The following is a 19,688-nucleotide window of genomic DNA, read 5'->3' as shown; positions in this document are numbered from 1 at the left end:
CGCATTGGTTGAGCCACTTAAAACAATGGAGCTAAAGTATCTCGCATGGAAAGTGGTCATGCTGTTGGCCTTGGCCAGGCGTGTGTCAGAATTGGCGGCTTTGTCATGTAAAAGCCCTTATCTGATTTTCTATATGGATAGGGCAGAGTTGAGGACTCGTCCTCAGTTTCTCCCGAAGGTGGTCTCAGGTTTTCACTTGAACCAACCTATTGTGGTGCCTGCGGCTACTAGGGACTTGGAGGATTCCAAGTTGCTGGACGTAGTCAGGGCCCTGAAAATTTTATTTTTCCAGGACGGCTGGAGTCAGGAAAACTGACTCGCTGTTTATCCTATTGCGCGCTGGATTTGTAGCACTATTCAGCTGGCGCATTCTGCGGTAGGATTACCGCAGCCTAAATCAATAAAAGCCCATTCCACAAGGACGGTGGGCTCATCTTGGGCGGCTGCCCGAGGGGTCTCGGCTTTACAACTTTGCCGAGCAGCTACTAGGTCAGGGGCAAACACGTTTGCAAAATTCTATGAATTTGATACCCTGGCTGAGGAGGACCTGGAGTTCTCTCATTCGGTGCTGCAGAGTCATCCGCACTCTCCCGCCCGTTTGGGAGCTTTGGTATAATCCCCATGGTCCTTACGGAGTTCCCAGCATCCACTAGGACGTCAGAGAAAATAAGAATTTACTTACCGATAATTCTATTTCTCGTAGTCCGTAGTGGATGCTGGGCGCCCATCCCAAGTGCGGATTGTCTGCAATACTTGTACATAGTTATTGTTAACTAATCGGGTTCTTGTTGTGAGCCATCTATTCAGAGGCTCCTCTGTTATCATGCTGTTAACTGGGTTTCATATCACAAGTTGTACGGTGTGATTGGTGTGGCTGGTATGAGTCTTACCCGGGATTCAAAATCTTTCCTTATTGTGTACGCTCGTCCGGGCACAGTATCCTAACTGAGGCTTGGAGGAGGGTCATAGGGGGAGGAGCCAGTGCACACCAGGTAGTCCTAAAGCTTTCTTTTTGTGCCCAGTCTCCTGCGGAGCCGCTATTCCCAATGGTCCTTACGGAGTTCCCAGCATCCACTACGGACTACGAGAAATAGAATTATCGGTAAGTAAATTCTTATTTTTTGGCTTTGTTAACAAACCTGAATAAGGCCCTAACAACAGTCAGAGGAGTCCATTAGACAATTCTTACATATACTGCCCTCTAAACACCATCTAAACTGTGTCCAAACAAAATGTTATCAGACATTAAATAAGAAATTATATCCATCTGTCAAGAGCTCAGCAGAGTGGGCGATAGTGTAGAAAAGAGCCCACATTGACTTTTGTCCCTGAAGAAAAACAAACAATAGTCCCACACAATTCACGTTATGTGCAAACATTTTAAGGACATTGACGACACAGGGTGGAAGTCAAATATTAGAATTAAAAGTTTACTATAGTGTGTTATAAAAGAGAATATCTAACTGATACCCACTAGTGCTTCAACTAAGCCCTCTACAGGCCTGAAGGCATGCCAAATAAATGTATTAGATCCCATTAGTCCTTAAAACACTGCATCCTTCCAGAGCAACTTGCCATTGGGCAATAATCATCTTCAGATTTCCTACTCAAGGAGGACAGAGGGGGATGTAAGAAGAGATGGTAAGTGTCAAATGCCAATAGAGAAAGACAAAACTGCTGAATAGCGCCTCAAATAATGAATGTAATATATATGATTGAGCAATTGTTCGGTCACCTGCGCTGCCGTAAAACACTGTGTGTGTGTGTTTATAGTGAATAAATAATAAAAAGAAGAAACGGCTGCGCAAACAGTGGAAGAACAACTGACAATGGCTAGTGGGGAATAATTATTAATAAGAGCTGACGTAGAAAAATAAAAATTTATTATGTTAATAACATTAAGACATTTGGAGTCTAAATATAAAATACAATAAGAACATATGAACAAAATGTAAATGTGTCAACACCTTGATCATGAGATGTATAAGCTGCAAATTCTCAATCTGCTTGTTGAGAATGGGAACCACAGAGTCCAGAATTGATGTAATTGGAGTGTCCACAGTTCCAGATAAACAGCCGATTAGTGTGTGGCTGATAATGAGTGTCTTGAGAGATTTTCACAGACAGGTGGGCGACTGAATAAATGTAAATTAGATTACCTTCTCCTAGTGCTGGTCCGTACCGAGCGTCCTCGGTATTGCGGTCCTGCAATGCCCAGTGTCTGTCTGCGCGGCAAGGAGATGACTGTGTGGTAACCAGGCAAGCAGCGGTAAATAGTGTAGTTTCAGCCGCGTTCTGAGAGAAGATGTCAGAAGCCGTGCACGGGGCCGATGCGTGGGGCTGGAACGCCAGATGGCTCTACGAGCAATTCACTGTCGGATTCGTGGTGGTCTCCACAATATACTGAGAAGAGTAGCTGACGGCCGTATGTTGAGCCGAGAAGTGCAGCCGGTGTGGAGCCGAGATGTCTGTGGTTCAGTGGGCAGTCTGAGCCAACTTGTGAGGCCGGTGTGGAACCGGGATGTCCGTGGCTCAGTGTGCAGCTTGCTACCTAATAGGTAGAATGATCAAGGTGTGCAAAGAGGCGGGGTCCTGACGCGTTTCGTCACAGATCATGTGACTTTGTCAAAGGTATATCCAGCCTCAGAAGTAATCAGTATTTAAAGCATCAGTGTAACAATCAACATGTGTCCATAATTAGATAATTATCTGTGACGAAACGCGTCAGGACCCCGCCTCTTTGCACACCTTGATCATTCTACCTATTAGGTAGCAAGCTGCACACTGAGCCACGGACATCCCGGTTCCACACCGGCCTCACATCTTGGCTCAGACTGCCCACTGAACCACAGACATCCCGGCCCCACACCGGCTGTATTTCTCGGCTCATCATACGGCCGTCAGCTACTCTTCTCAGTTTATTGTGGAGACCACCACGAATCAGACAGTGAATTGCTCGTAGAGCCATCCGGCGTTTCAGCCCCACACACCGGCCCCGTGCACAGCCTCTGAAATCCTCTCTCAGAACGCGGATGAAACTACACTATTTACCGCTGGTTGCCTGGTTACCACACAGTCATCTCCCTGCCGCGCAGACGGACACTGGGCATTGCAGGACCGCAATACGGAGGACGCTCGGTACGGACCAGCCCTAGGAGAAGGTAATCTAATTTACATTTATTTAGTCGCCCACCTGTCTGTGAAAATCTCTCAAGACACTCATTATCAGCCACACACTAATCGGCTGTTTATCTGGAACTGTGGACACTCCAATTACATCAATTCTGGACTCTGTGGTTCCCATTCTCAACAAGCAGATTGAGAATTTGTAGCTTATACATCTCATGATCAAGGTGTTGACACATTTAAATTTTGTTCATATGTTCTTATTGTATTTTATATTTAGACTCCAAATGTCTTAATTAATGTTATTAACATAATAAATTTTTATTTTTCTACGTCAGCTCTTATTAATAATTATTCCCCACTAGCCATTGTCAGTTGTTCTTCCACTGTTTGCGCAGCCGTTTCTTCTTTTTATTAAGTGTCAAATGCCGTATAAGTTACAGCATAAAACAACTGCTATTTGACACTTACATCTAACTTTGGTATGTACATAGCACAGCCCTATATGTGTGAAAAATGAGGTATGGAGATCTGCCCGATGCCACCAGCTCCAAAAAAATAAGAATTTACTTACCGATAATTCTATTTCTCATAGTCCGTAGTGGATGCTGGGAACTCCGTAAGGACCATGGGGAATAGCGGCTCCGCAGGAGACTGGGCACAAAAGAAAAGCTTTAGGACTACCTGGTGTGCACTGGCTCCTCCCCCTATGACCCTCCTCCAAGCCTCAGTTAGGATACTGTGCCCGGACGAGCGTACACAATAAGGAAGGATTTTGAATCCCGGGTAAGACTCATACCAGCCACACCAATCACACCGTACAACTTGTGATATGAACCCAGTTAACAGCATGATAACAGAGGAGCCTCTGGATAGATGGCTCACAACAACAATAACCCGATTTGTTAACAATAACTATGTACAAGTATTGCAGATAATCCGCACTTGGGATGGGCACCCAGCATCCACTACGGACTACGAGAAATAGAATTATCGGTAAGTAAATTCTTATTTTCTCTGACGTCCTAGTGGATGCTGGGAACTCCGTAAGGACCATGGGGATTATACCAAAGCTCCCAAACGGGCGGGAGAGTGCGGATGACTCTGCAGCACCGAGTGAGAAAACTCCAGGTCCTCCTCAGCCAGAGTGTCAAATTTGTAAAATTTCACAAAAGTATTTGACCCTGACCAAGTAGCAGCTCGGCAAAGTTGTAAAGCCGAGACCCCTCGGGCAGCCGCCCAAGATGAGCCCACCTTCCTTGTGGAGTGGGCTTTTACAGATTTTGGCTGTGGCAGGCCTGCCACAGAATGCGCAAGCTGAATTGTACTACAAATCCAGCGAGCAATAGTCTGCTTAGAAGCAGGAGCACCCAGCTTGTTGGGTGCGCACAGGATAAATAGCGAGTCAGATTTTCTGACTCCAGCCGTCCTGGAAACATATTTTTAGGGCCCTGACAACGTCCAGCAACTTGGAGTCCTCCAAGTCTTTAGTAGCCGCAGGTACCACAATAGGCTGGTTCAGATGAAACGCTGAAACCACCTTTGGGAGAAATTGAGGACGAGTCCTCAATTCTGCCCTGTCTGTATGAAAAATCAGGTAAGGGCTTTTACAGGATAAAGCCGCCAATTCTGACACACGCCTGGCTGAAGCCAGGGCCAACAGCATGACCACTTTCCATGTGAGATATTTTAAGTCCACAGTGTTGAGTGGTTCAAACCAATGTGATTTTAGGAAACCCAAAACAACATTCAGATCCCAGGGTGCCACTGGAGGCACAAAAGGAGGCTGTATATGTAGCACTCCCTTAACAAACGTCTGGACTTCAGGCACTGAAGCCAGTTCTCTCTGAAAGAAAATCGACAGGGCCGAAATCTGGACCTTAATGGATCCTAATTTTAGGCCCATAGACACTCCTGCTTGCAGGAAATGCAGGAATCGACCCAGTTGAAATTCCTCCGTCGGGGCCTTTTTGGCCTCGCACCACGCAACATATTTCCGCCAGATGCGGTGATAATGCTTTGCGGTTACATCCTTTCTGGCTTTTATCAAAGTAGGGATGACTTCGTCTGGAATGCCTTTTTCCTTTAGGATCCGGCGTTCAACCGCCATGCCGTCAAACGCAGCCGCGGTAAGCCTTGGAACAGACAGGGTCCCTGCTGGAGTAGGTCCCTTCTCAGAGGTAGAGGCCACGGGTCCTCTGTGAGCATTTCTTGAAGTTCCGGGTACCAAGTCCTTCTTGGCCAATCCGGAGCCACGAGAATAGTTCTTACTCCTCCCCGCCGTATAATCCTCAGCACCTTGGGTATGAGAGGCAGAGGAGGGAACACATACACTGACTGGTACACCCACGGTGTTACCAGAGCGTCCACAGCTATTGCTTGAGGGTCCCTTGACCTGGCGCAATACCTGTCCAGTTTTTTGTTGAGGCGGGACGCCATCATGTCCACCTTTGGTTTTTCCCAACGGTTTACAATCATGTGGAAGACTTCTGGGTGAAGTCCCCACTCTCCCGGGTGGAGGTCGTGCCTGCTGAGGAAGTCTGCTTCCCAGTTGTCCACTCCCGGAATGAACACTGCTGACAGTGCTATCACATGATTTTCTGCCCAGCGAAGAATCCTTGCAGCTTCTGCCATTGCCCTCCTGCTTCTTGTGCCGCCCTGTCTGTTTACGTGGGCGACTGCCGTGATGTTGTCTGACTGGATCAGCACCGGCTGACCTTGAAGCAGAGGTCTTGCTTGGCTTAGAGCATTGTAAATGGCTCTTAACTCCAGGATATTTATGTGAAGTGATGTCTCTAGGCTTGACCACAAGCCCTGGAAGTTTCTTCCCTGTGTGACTGCTCCCCAGCCTCGCAGGCTGGCATCTGTGGTCACCAGGACCCAGTCCTGAATGCCGAATCTGCGGCCCTCTAGAAGATGAGCACTCTGCAACCACCACAGGAGAGACACCCTTGTCCTTGGGGACAGGGTTATCCGCCGATGCATCTGAAGATGCGATCCGGACCATTTGTCCAGCAGGTCCCACTGGAATGTTCTTGCGTGGAATCTGCCGAATGGGATTGCTTCGTAGGAAGCCACCATTTTTCCCAGGACCCTTGTGCATTGATGCACTGATACTTGGCCTGGTTTTAGGAGGTTTCTGACTAGCTCGGATAACTCTCTGGCTTTCTCTTCCGGGAGAAACACCTTTTTCTGGACTGTGTCCAGGATCATCCCTAGGAATAGAAGACGTGTCGTCGGGATCAGCTGCGATTTTGGGATATTGAGAATCCAACCGTGCTGCCGCAGCACTACTTGAGATAGTGCTACTCCGACTACCAACTGTTCCTTGGATCTTGCCATTATCAGGAGATCGTCCAAGTAAGGGATAATTAAAACTCCTTTCCTTCGAAGGAGTATCATCATTTCGGCCATTACTTTGGTAAAGACCCGGGGCGCCGTGGACAATCCAAACGGCAGCGTCTGAAACTGATAGTGGCAGTTCTGTACCACAAATCTGAGGTACCCTTGGTGAGAAGGGTAAATTGGGACATGGAGGTAAGCATCCTTGATGTCCAGAGACACCATATAATCCCCTTCTTCCAGGTTCGCGATCACCGCTCTGAGTGACTCCATCTTGAATTTGAACCTCTGTATGTAAGTGTTCAAAGATTTTAGATTTAAAATAGGTCTCACCGAGCCATCCGGCTTCGGTACCACAAACAGTGTGGAATAATACCCCTTTCCCTGTTGCAGGAGGGGTACCTTGATTATCACCTGCTGAGAATACAGCTTGTGAATGGCTTCCAATACCGCCTCCCTGTCGGAGGGAGACGTCGGTAAGGCAGACTTTAGGAAACGGCGGGGGGGGAGACGTCTCGAATTCCAATTTGTACCCCTGAGATACCACCTGAAGGATCCAGGGGTCCACTTGTGAGTGAGCCCACTGCGCGCTGAAATTCTTGAGACGGGCCCCCACCGTGCCTGAGTCCGCTTGTAGAGCCCCAGCGTCATGCTGAGGACTTGGCAGAAGCGGGAGAGGGCTTCTGTTCCTGAGAACTGGCTGTTTGCTGCAGCCTTTTTCCTCTCCCTCTGCCACGGGGCAGAAATGAGGAGCCTTTTGCCCGCTTGCCCTTATGGGGCCGAAAGGACTGTGCCTGATAATACGGCGTCTTCTTATGTTGAGAGGCTACCTGGGGTAAAAATGTGGATTTCCCAGCAGTTGCCGTGGACACCAGGTCCGATAGACCTACCCCAAATAACTCCTCCCCTTTATAAGGCAATACTTCCATATGCCTTTTGGAATCAGCATCACCTGACCACTGCCGCATCCATAACCCTCTTCTGGCAGATATGGACAGCGCACTTACTCTTGATGCCAGTCGGCAAATATCCCTCTGTGCATCACGCATATATAAAAATGCATCTTTTAAATGCTCTATAGTCAGTAATATACTGTCCCTATCCAGGGTATCAATATTTTCAGTCAGGGAATCCGACCAAGCCACCCCAGCACTGCACATCCAGGCTGAGGCGATTGCTGGTCGCAGTATAACACCCGTGTGAGTGTATATACATTTTAGGATATTCTCCTGCTTTCTGTCAGCAGGTTCCTTAAGGGCGGCCGTATCAGGAGACGGTAGTGCCACCTGTTTAGACAAGCGTGTGAGTGCTTTATCCACCCTAGGGGGTGTTTCCCAACGTGCCCTATCCTCTGGCGGGAAGGGGTATGATGCCAATAACCTTTTAGGAATTATCAGTTTTTTATCGGGAGAAACCCACGCTTCATCACACACTTCATTTAATTCCTCAGATGCAGGAAAAACTACAGGTAGTTTTTTCTCACCAAACATAATACCCTTTTTAGTGGTACTTGTACTATCAGAAATGTGTAAAACATTTTTCATTGCCTCAATCATGTAACTTGTGGCCCTACTGGAAGTCACATTCGTCTCTTCATCGTCGACACTGGAGTCAGTATCCGTGTCGGCGTCTGTATCTGCCATCTGAGGTAGCGGGCGTTTTAGAGCCCCTGATGGTCTTTGAGACGCCTGGACAGGCACAAGCTGAGTAGCCGGCTGTCTCATGTCATCAACCGTCTTTTGTAAAGAGCTGACACTTTCACGTAAATCCTTCCATAAGCCCATCCACTCAGGTGTCGACTCCCTAGGGGGTGACATCTCCATTATAGGCAATTGCTCCGCCTCCACATAATTTTCCTCCTCATACATGTCGACACAGTCGTACCGACACACAGCACACACACAGGGAATGCTCTGATAGAGCACAGGACCCCACTAGCCCTTTGGGGAGACAGAGGGAGAGTATGCCAGCACACACCAGAGCGCTATATATATGTTGGGATAACACTATACAGAGTGTTTTTCCCCCTTATAGCTGCTGTTTATATTATACTGCGCCTAATTAGTGCCCCCCCCCTCTTGTTTTACCTTTTTCTGTAGTGCAGGACTGCAGGGGAGAGTCAGGGAGACGTCCTTCCAGCGGAGCTGTGAGGGAAAATGGCGCCAGTGTGCTGAGGAGATAGGCTCCGCCCCCTTCTCTGCGGACTTTTCTCCCGCTTTTTTCAGGAATCTGGCAGGGGTTAATATACATCCATATAGCCCTGGAGGTTATATGTGATGTATTTTAGCCAGCCAAGGTGTTAATATTGCTGCTCAGGGCGCCCCCCCCCCAGCGCCCTGCACCCATCAGTGACCGAAGCGTGTGGTGTGCATGAGGAGCAATGGCGCACAGCTGCAGTGCTGTGCGCTACCTTGGTGAAGACTGATGTCTTCTGCCGCCGATTTTCCGGACTTCTTCTTGCTTCTGGCTCTGTAAGGGGGCCGGCGGCGCGGCTCTGGGACCGGACTCCGAGGCTGGGCCTGTGTTCGGTCCCTCTGGAGCTAATGGTGTCCAGTAGCCTAAGAAGCCCAAGCTGGCTGAAAGCAGGCAGGTTCGCTTCTTCTCCCCTTAGTCCCTCGATGCAGTGAGCCTGTTGCCAGCAGGTCTCACTGAAAATAAAAAACCTAAAACTAACTTTTCCTAAGAAGCTCAGGAGAGCCCCCTAGATTGCACCCAGCTCGGTCGGGCACAAAAATCTAACTGAGGCTTGGAGGAGGGTCATAGGGGGAGGAGCCAGTGCACACCAGGTAGTCCTAAAGCTTTTCTTTTGTGCCCAGTCTCCTGCGGAGCCGCTATTCCCCATGGTCCTTACGGAGTTCCCAGCATCCACTAGGACGTCAGAGAAAATGCCTTAAGGTCCCTATGGGCCTCAAGTGGAATATATGGAGGCTGGATGTGAAGAACTCCATGTAGAAAGGTCTGGAACTCTGTCATTATTTCTGAGCGCACATGATACAGTGGTTCTGCGCCCATTTATAGAATGTCTGAACACCACACTCTCCCTGGCCATTCTGGAACATTACTGGCAAACTATTCATTTGCCTACTTTATAACTCGAAGGCGCATGAGTATCAGTGGAGACAGGCACCTGCAATTCTACTGCACTGTGATGATATCTATCAAAAATGACCACCATATACAGTAGAGAACCCCTTTGTGGTTGAGCTGAAAGGCCATCATGTCACCCTTGGGATGTTCTCGCACATCCGCAATCTGCTTGAAAACATTTGGGTGGAGGGACCATTCTCCTGGATGAGTGGCCTAACAGCTTTGGAAGTTGGCCTCCCAATTACCCATTCCCGGAGGAAGACTGCCAAGATGTCTGTGAAATGGCTTTCTGCTCAGTGAGTGATCCTGGCCATCCCCTGTATAATCAGAGAACTCCTGGTCTCACTCTGGTGGCTGACGTAAACCACAGCTGTTACTTTGTTTAAATGGATCCGTACAAGCCCATTTGGGGGCATTTAGAGCTATCTTGAACTGCCAGGAGCAGCAAAACGTCTGCAATCTGTGGTGGGGTTTAAAGAACACTACTGAACAATACTGTTGCAGAGTAAAAATAAGAATTTACTTACCGATAATTCTATTTCTCATAGTCCGTAGTGGATGCTGGGGACTCCGTAAGGACCATGGGGAATAGCGGCTCCGCAGGAGACTGGGCACATCTAAAGAAAGCTTTAGGACTATCTGGTGTGCACTGGCTCCTCCCCCTATGACCCTCCTCCAAGCCTCAGTTAGGATACTGTGCCCGGACGAGCGTACACAATAAGGAAGGATTTTGAATCCCGGGTAAGACTCATACCAGCCACACCAATCACACCGTATAACCTGTGATCTGAACCCAGTTAACAGCCTCTGAAAGATGGCTCACAACAATAATAACCCGATTTTTGTAACAATAACTATGTACAAGTATTGCAGACAATCCGCACTTGGGATGGGCGCCCAGCATCCACTACGGACTATGAGAAATAGAATTATCGGTAAGTAAATTCTTATTTTCTCTAACGTCCTAAGTGGATGCTGGGGACTCCGTAAGGACCATGGGGATTATACCAAAGCTCCCAAACGGGCGGGAGAGTGCGGATGACTCTGCAGCACCAAATGAGAGAACTCCAGGTCCTCCTCAGCCAGGATATCAATTTTGTAGAATTTTACAAACGTATTTGCTCCTGACCAAGTAGCTGCTCGGCAAAGTTGTAAAGCCGAGACCCCTCGGGCAGCCGCCCAAGATGAGCCCACCTTCCTTGTGGAGTGGGCATTTACAGATTTTTGGCTGTGGCAGGCCTGCCACAGAATGTGCAAGCTGAATTGTACTACAAATCCAACGAGCAATAGTCTGCTTAGAAGCAGGAGCACCCAGCTTGTTGGGTGCACACAGGATAAACAGCGAGTCAGATTTCCTGACTCCAGCCGCCCTGGAAACATATATTTTCAGGGCACTGACAACGTCTAGCAACTTGGAGGCCTCCAAGTCCCTAGTAGCCGCAGGCACCACCAATAGGTTGGTTCAGGTGAGACGCTGAAACCACCTTGGGGAGAAACTGAGGACGAGTCCTCAATTCCGCCCTGTCCAAATGGAAAATCAGATAAGGGCTTTTTCAGGATAAAGCCGCCAATTCTGACACGCGCCTGGCCCAGGCCAGGGCCAACAGCATGACCACTTTCCATGTGAGATATTTTAACTCCACAGATTTAAGTGGTTCAAACCAATGTGACTTTTGGAACCCAAAACTACATTGAGATCCCAAAGTGCCACTGGAGGCACAAAAGGAGGCTGTATATGCAGTACCCCTTTTACAAACGTCTGAACTTCAGGGACTGAAGCTAGTTCTTTTTGGAAGAAAATTGACAGGGCCGAAATTTGAACCTTAATGGACCCCAATTTCAGGCCCATAGACACTCCTGTTTGCAGGAAATGTAGGAATCGACCCAGTTGAATTTCCTCCGTCGGGCCTTACTGGCCTCGCACCACGCAACATATTTTCGCCAATTGCGGTGATAATGTTTTTGCGGTTACATCCTTCCTGGCTTTGATCAGGATAGGGATGACTTCATCCGGAATGCCTTTTTTTCCTTCAGGATCCAGCGTTCAACCGCCATGCCGTCAAACGCAGCCGCGGTAAGTCTTGGAACAGACAGGGTCCTTGCTGGAGCAGATCCCTTCTTAGAGGTAGAGGCCGCGGATCCTCCGTGAGCATCTCTTGAAGTTCCGGTTACCAAGTCCTTCTTGGCCAATCCGGAACTACGAATATAGTGCTTACTCCTCTCCATCTTATCAATCTCAGTACCTTGGGTATGAGAGGCAGAGGAGGGAACACATACCCTGACTGGTACACCCACGGTGTTACCAGAGCGTCTACAGCTTATTGCCTGAGGGTCCCTGGACCTGGCGCAATACCTGTCGAGTTTTTAATCATGTGGAAGACTTCTGGGTGAAGTCCCCACTCTTCCGTGTGGAGATCGTGCTGAGGAAGTCTGCTTCCCAGTTGTCCACTCCCGGAATGAATACTGCTGACAGTGCTATCACATGATTTTCTGCCCAGCGAAAAATCCTTGCAGCTTCTGCCATTGCCCTCCTGCTTCTTGTGCCACCCTGTCTGTTTACGTGGGTGACTGCCGTGATGTTGTCCGACTGGATCAACACCGGCTGACCTTGAAGCAGAGGTCTTGCTAAGCTTAGAGCATTGTAAATGTCCCTTAGCTTCAGGATATTTATGTGAAGTGATGTCTCCAGGCTTGACCATAAGCCCTGGATATTCCTTCCCTGTGTGACTGCTCCCCAGCCTCGCAGGCTGGCATCCGTGGTCACCAGGACCCAGTCCTGAATGCCTAATCTGCGGCCCTCTAGAAGATGAGCACTCTGCAACCACCACAGGAGGGACACCCTTGTCCTTGGTGACAGGGTTATCCGCTGATGCATCTGAAGATGCGATCCGGACCATTTGTCCAGCAGGTCCCACTGGAAAGTTCTTGCGTGGAATCTGCCGAATGGGATTGCTTCGTAGGAAGCCACCATTTTACCCAGAACCCTTGTGCATTGATGCACTGAGACTTGGCTCGGTTTTAGGAGGTTCCTGACTAGCTCGGATAACTCCCTGGCTTTCTCCTCCGGGAGAAACACCTTTTTCTGGACTGTGTCCAGGATCATCCCTAGGAACAGAAGACACGTCGTCGGAACCAGGTGCGATTTTGGAATATTGAGAATCCAATCGTGCTGCCGCAACACTACCTGAGATAGTGCTACACCGACCTCCAACTGTTCCCTGGATCTTACCCTTATCAGGGAATTGTCCAAGGAAGGGATAACTAAAATTCACTTCCTTCGAAGGAATATCATCATTTCGGCCATTACCTTGGTAAAGACCCGGGGTGCCGTGTACCATCCATACGGCAGCGTCTGAACTGATAGTGACAGTTCTGTACCATAAACCTGAGGTACCCTTGGTGAGAAGGGTAAATTTTGACATGAAGGTAAGCATCCTTGATGTCCCGAGACATCATGTAGTCCCCTTCTTCCAGGTTCGCAATCACTGCTCTGAGTGACTCAATCTTGAATTTGAACCTCTGTACGTAAGTGTTCAAAGATTTTAGATTTAGAATCGGTCTCACCGAGCCGTCCGGCTTCGGTACCACAACAGTGTGGAATAATACCCCGTTCCCTCTTGCAGGAGGGGTATCTTGATTATCACCTGCTGGGAATACAGCTTGTGAATGGCTTCCAAAACTGTCTCCCTGTCAGAAGGAGACATCGGTAAAGCCGACTTTAGGAAACGGCGAGGGGGAGACGTCTCGAATTCTAATTTGTACCCCTGAGATATCACCTGAAGGATCCAGGGGTCTACTTGCGAGTGAGCCCACTGCGCGCTGAAATTCATTGAGACGGGCCCCCCACCGTGCCTGATTCTGCTTGTAAAGCCCCAGCGTATACTGAGGGCTTGGCAGAGGCGGGAGAGGGTTTCTGTTCCTGGGAACTGGCTGATTTCTGCAGCCTTTTTCCTCTCCCTCTGTCACGGGGCAGAAATGAGGAACCTTTTGCCCGCTTGTCCACGAAAAGACTGCGCCTGATAATACGGCGTCTTCTCATGTTGAGAGGCGACCTGGGGTACAAACGTGGAATTCCCAGCTGTTGCCGTGGCCACCAGGTCTGAAAGACCGACCCCAAATAACTCCTCCCTTAATAAAGCAATACTTCCAAATGCCGTTTGGAATACGCATCACCTGACCACTGACGTGTCCATAACCCTCTACTGGTAGAAATGGACAACGCGCTTAGACTTGATGCCAGTCGGCAAATATTCCTCTGTGCATCACGCATATATAAAAATGCATCTTTTAAATGCTCTATAGGCAAAAATATACTGTCCCTATCTAGGGTATCAATATTTTCAGTCAGGGAATCCGACCACGCCAACCCAGCACTGCACATCCAGGCTGAGGCGATTGCTGGTCGCAGTATAACACCAGTATGTCTGTAAATACATTTTAGGATACCCTCCTGCTTTCTATCAGCAGGATCCTTAAGGGCGGCCATCTCAGGAGAGGATAGAGCCCTTACAAGCGTGTGAGCGCTTTATCCACCCTAGGGGGTGTTTCCCAACGTACCCTAACCTCTGGCGGGAAAGGATATAATGCCAATAACATTTTAGAAATTATCCGTTGTTATCGGGGGAAACCCACGCATCATCACACACCTCATTTAATTTCTCAGATTCAGGAAAACTACAGGTAGTTTTTCCTCACCGAACATAATACCCCTTTTTTTGGTGGTACTCGTATTATCAGAAATGTGTAAAACATTTTTCATTGCCTCAATCATGTAACGTGTGGCCCTACTGGAAGTCACATTCGTCTCTTCACCGTCGACACTGGAGTCAGTATCCGTGTCGGCGTCTATATCTGCCATCTGAGGTAACGGGCGCTTTAGAGCCCCTGACGGCCTATGAGACGTCTGGACAGGCACAAGCTGAGTAGCCGGCTGTCTCATGTCAACCACTGTCTTTTATACAGAGCTGACACTGTCACGTAATTCCTTCCAACAGTTCATCCACTCAGGTGTCGACCCCCTAGGGGGTGACATCACTATTACAGGCAATCTGCTCCGTCTCCACATCATTTTTCTCCTCATACATGTCGACACAAAAGTACCGACATACAGCACACACACAGGGAATGCTCTGATAGAGGACAGGACCCCACTAGCCCTTTGGGGAGACAGAGGGAGAGTTTGCCAGCACACACCAGAGCGCTATATATATACAGGGATAACCTTATATAAGTGTTTTTCCCCTTATAGCTGCTGTATAGTTAATACTGCGCCCAATTAGTGCCCCCCTCTCTTTTTTTAACCCTTTCTGTAGTGTAGTGACTGCAGGGGAGAGACAGGGAGCTTCCCTCCAACGGAGCTGTGAGGGAAAATGGCGCCAGTGTGCTGAGGAGATAGGCTCCGCCCCTTTTTCGCGGACTTTTCTCCTGCTTTTTTATGGATTCTGGCAGGGGTTAAATGCATCCATATAGCCCAGGAGCTATATGTGATGCATTGTTTTTGCCATCCAAGGTGTTTTTATTGCGTCTCAGGGCGCCCCCCCCCAGCGCCCTGCACCCTCAGTGACCGAAGTGTGAAGTGTGCTGAGAGCAATGGCGCACAGCTGCAGTCTTCTGCCGCCGATTTTCCGGACCTCTTCTGCCTTCTGGCTCTGTAAGGGGGCCGGCGGCGCGGCTCTGGGACCCATCCAAGCTGGGCCTGTGATCGTCCCTCTGGAGCTAATGTCCAGTAGCCTAAGAAGCCCAATCCACTCTGCACGCAGGTGAGTTCGCTTCTTCTCCCCTTAGTCCCTCGATGCAGTGAGCCTGTTGCCAGCAGGTCTCACTGAAAATAAAAAACCTAATCTAAAACTTTCACTAAGAAGCTCAGGAGAGACCCTAGTGTGCACCCTTCTCGTTCGGGCACAGAGATCTAACTGAGGCTTGGAGGAGGGTCATAGGGGGAGGAGCCAGTGCACACCAGATAGTCCTAAAGCTTTCTTTAGATGTGCCCAGTCTCCTGCGGAGCCGCTATTCCCCATGGTCCTTACGGAGTCCCCAGCATCCACTTAGGACGTTAGAGAAAAACAAAAATGTATAAGAAAATAAAAAAGGTGCCCTTCTCTATGAGCACAAATTATCAAGCAAATGTGAATGCCTGATGGCATGGGAAATAGTGCCTTGAGGCAAACATGCAGTGTGTTTTCCTTAATGTCAGGCTTACTCGTCAGCTACTTTTACTATACTAATGTTATAAGCACAAATCCTCACTGTAATGAAGGGAGGAGACAGGGGTAGGCAGCTGTGCCAGAACCGAAAGTGAAACTGTCAAATATCACACAGAGACAAATAGAATTGAATGAATGCATGCTAAATTTGCATAAAAATCAATATAAACAGATAGAAATACCACAACACACCAGTATTTACAAAAGCAAGGGGCAGATCATATTAATACATTTTGGGGGACATATATCACATCTTGGAGAAAAATAAAGTTGGAGAAATTAGGCTGTACTATACAAAAAAAAAAAAAAAAAGATCATCATCCTTTATTTATATGGCGCCACAAGGGTTCCGCAGCGCCCAATTACAGAGTACATGAATTATCAAACAGGAAAACAGCAACTTACAGTTGATGACAGTATAGGACAAGTACAGGGTAAATAAACATAGTTACATCAGCAGATGACACTGGAATAAGTATCAGGTGGCAGAAGACTGCTGGAGTTGATGCAGTTGAAGATTATTAAAGTAAGAAAGGATAAGCACATAAGGGAAGATGCTGATTGGTTGAGTACAGTGTCTCTCTAAAAGATTTCATGACCTCCCCATTAGTGCTGAAACATCACATAAGAGGGGCTGTACAGGTATAGACAATAAAACCAAAACAAAGGCAAAAATATTTACAAAAAACAGCGGCGCATGAGGTGATATTTGTACAACCCATACCAACCTGACATTTATGATTACTCTTCAGTAGCTGCAGAAGATTAAAATAATGTTTCATTGGTTGTTCTGGAATATACAGCACATCTTTGTGATTTGTATCCTGACATTAATACCACTTTCAGAAGTGGTATTTCTGAAAATCCCGGTATTTACCCGGCATTTCAGTGCGGGTCCCTGCTGACCCCCCTTTTACACAGACAAGCAAATTATCGGGTCAAGAATTTCTACCCGGTAATTTGCGGATCAACACGGGTATTTCGTCTGTGTGAGAGGGTCAAACCGGGTTGAAATTCCCAGGTATCCGACTCTGCTAAATTCCTGTGAAATTTCGACCTGGGTTGACCCTTTCACACAGAAAAAGGAGTCGTGTTTATCGGCAAATTACCGGGTAGAACTTTTTCACTCTGGAATTTTCCTCTGTGTGAAAGGGGTGTAACTGAGCCTAGCAGCAGAACATACCAGAAAACAGAATCTGTTATACAGTAAATGCACAAACAAACTTACCATAAAATACCACATAAATAAAAGCGAGTAGATGCTACGGTAATATACACGGGATCTGGTCTGAAGATCGACACTGTCTAGGTTGATAATGTTTAGGTCGACAGGTCAAAAGGTCAACATGAGTTTTTCAATTTTTTTTTTCTTTTTTGAACTTTTTCATACTTAACGATCCATGTGGACTACGATTGGAACGGTAATCTGTGCTGAGCAAAGCAGTTGCGGAGCGAGGCACCTTGCCCGAACTTCGCTCGCCATGCGAGAGGACACGGTGCACTAATTCGGCTTCCTGGTCACTGTACGCAGAAAACGACACAAAAAACAACAACCAAAAACCTTGTGTCGACCTTTTGACCTGTCCACCTAGCACGTGTCGACCTGGAAACCCTGTCGACCTAGTGACTGTCGACCTATAGTGGTTGACCTAGACACTGTCGATTTGATGATCCACACCCATATACACAAAGAGGGAGGGGGTCTTAAAACTGCGTCTTTAGCTTATCCGAGTTGATGGCATCTAGGCTACTTTCAAGTCTGAGAATATGGGATGCGGTCAAAATCCCGGCAGTTGGATCCGGGAGGTGAGCACTGGGGTTGGGATTAGGTAAAGGCATTAGCATTAGAGGTAGAGGTAGGGTTATGCAGGGGAGGGGGGGAGACTAATTTAGGCTGTGGTAGGGGACGGTTAGGTGTAGGGTGAAAATACTTATCACCATCCATCAGGATTCTGGCTGTCAGGAGCCCACTGTGGTCTTCTGGCTGCCGGGATTTCATACCCACCTCCAGAATACAAAACATCAAAAGTATAGGGTGTATAGTTCACTGACTCGTTATCATGGGACATAAAAGTCATTAAAGGTGACACAGTTACACATGCATTACTGTCGGGAGAAACAGAAGTGCAGGTACTGCAGGGGTGACAGGGCGCAGCAAGTGTAACAGGCAGGGCAGGTATGGAGAGCGACACACACCTCGGGAGCGTATTGGGTGTAGCACGTACTGATAGAATGGGGGCACAATGTATTGGGGCGGTGGATAACACAGGGCGGTAGATTTTGCTGAAGTACAGAATATTGGCGTGTGACAGATGACATACACACGCAGAGGGGCAGCGGGAATGATGGGTTGACAGGCAGAATAGCTGCAGGTGTCACGGGGGGTAGGGGGTATATACACAAAGGTGGTGGGACAGGCGGAGGCTCCTCACCTGAGCTGCTGTCCTCTAAGCGTTGTGCTGCTGTCGGTGAGCTGCTGTCCTCTAAGCGTTGTTTCCTTCCGGTACTATCCCGCACACCGTCAACACCGAGCTCCGGGACGCCCCCGTGTGATGCGCGTCACATTACCTCACCGGTGCCCGCCCCCTAGAGCAAGCAGGGAGATTCCCAGCCGGGTGCGTGACTGCGTGACGACGGCGGCGGCAGCTGAACCGCGTCACGTGCAGCGAGTCTTATAGACACAACACAACCCTCTGTCATTCTCCCCCCCTGGGCGGCGGCGGGTGCTGGATCACGGTGATTTTCTACAATATGCTTCTTATTCGAGCTCCAAAATAAAATTGGATCACTCCGTTAATAATGTATAAACAAAAGTAATTTCCCTTACACAAATCTGAATTGTATTTTGCCTGTAACAAAAAAAAACTTTTGGCCAGGGTTAAATTGACTTGCGCTACAAATTTGACACCTGATAAAGGGGATGTACTAAAAGGATGATCACAGAAAGGGATGATCGGGATGATTGCCTGTAGTTCCTATTCACACCTCTAGATGTCACTATATTTTTTTTACCTCAACTGAGAATTTACAAACTACAGCAAGCACATAAAGCTTTTAAATGATATACTCATAGTTAAAAAAAATAGTTACAGCATTTATATTGTTTCTGCATCGGTTTATATCAACAAAGCCATATAATTAAATAAGGAAACCAGCATCCTAATATCAATATTGAGTCCTGGCACCCTCTACCATTTTCATACCTGGGACTGTTTTCTATGCGTTTCCAGTGGGATGATGGCTATATCTTTTTTATTTATGTGGGATGATCACGTTTTTAGCACAGATATACATACCTGGGACAGTTTTCTATGCGTTTCCAGTGGGATGATGGCTATATCTTTTTTATTTATGTGGGATGATCACGTTTTTAGCACAGATATACATACCTGGGACTGTTTTCTATGCGTTTCCAGTGGGATGATGGCTATATCTTTTTTATTTATGTGGGATGATCACGTTTTTAGCACAGATATACATACCTGGGACAGTTTTCTATGCGTTTCCAGTGGGATGATGGCTATATCTTTTTTATTTATGTGGGATGATCATGTTTTTAGCGCAAATTTACATACCTGGGACAGTTTTCTATGCGTTTCCAGTGGGATGATGGCTATATCTTTTTTATTTATGTGGGATGATCACGTTTTTAGCGCAGATATACATACCTGTCACTGTTTTCTATGCATTTCCAGTGGGATTATGGCTTAATCTTTTTTATTTACGTGGGATGATCACGTTTTTAGCGCAGATATACATACCTGGGACTGTTTTCTATGCGTTTCCAGTGGGATGATGGCTATATCTTTTTTATTTATGTGGGATGATCACGTTTTTAGCGCAGATATACATACCTGTCACTGTTTTCTATGCGTTTCCAGTGGGATTATGGCTTAATCTTTTTTATTTACGTGGGATGATCACGTTTTT

At 47.6% G+C, this 19,688-nt stretch overlaps 1 protein-coding gene across 2 annotated transcripts in view; it reads right to left on the bottom strand.

Annotated features, from left to right (window-relative positions):
• OPTN (optineurin) overlaps positions 1-18,410 on the bottom strand; it is a 139,549-nt gene extending 121,139 nt beyond the window's left edge. For both annotated transcript variants that reach the window (XM_063926887.1, XM_063926888.1), the window contains exon 1: positions 18,191-18,410. The gene's annotated coding sequence lies outside the window, so the exon portion shown is untranslated. The remainder of the gene's footprint in view (positions 1-18,190) is intronic.
• Between the last annotated feature and the right edge of the window lie 1,278 nt (positions 18,411-19,688).

The sequence above is a fragment of the Pseudophryne corroboree genome, chromosome 6 (assembly GCF_028390025.1).
Source record: "Pseudophryne corroboree isolate aPseCor3 chromosome 6, aPseCor3.hap2, whole genome shotgun sequence".
Lineage (NCBI taxonomy): Eukaryota > Metazoa > Chordata > Amphibia > Anura > Myobatrachidae > Pseudophryne > Pseudophryne corroboree.
Note: the sequence above shows the minus strand (reverse complement) of the source record. Positions and strands in the feature narration are given on the sequence as shown.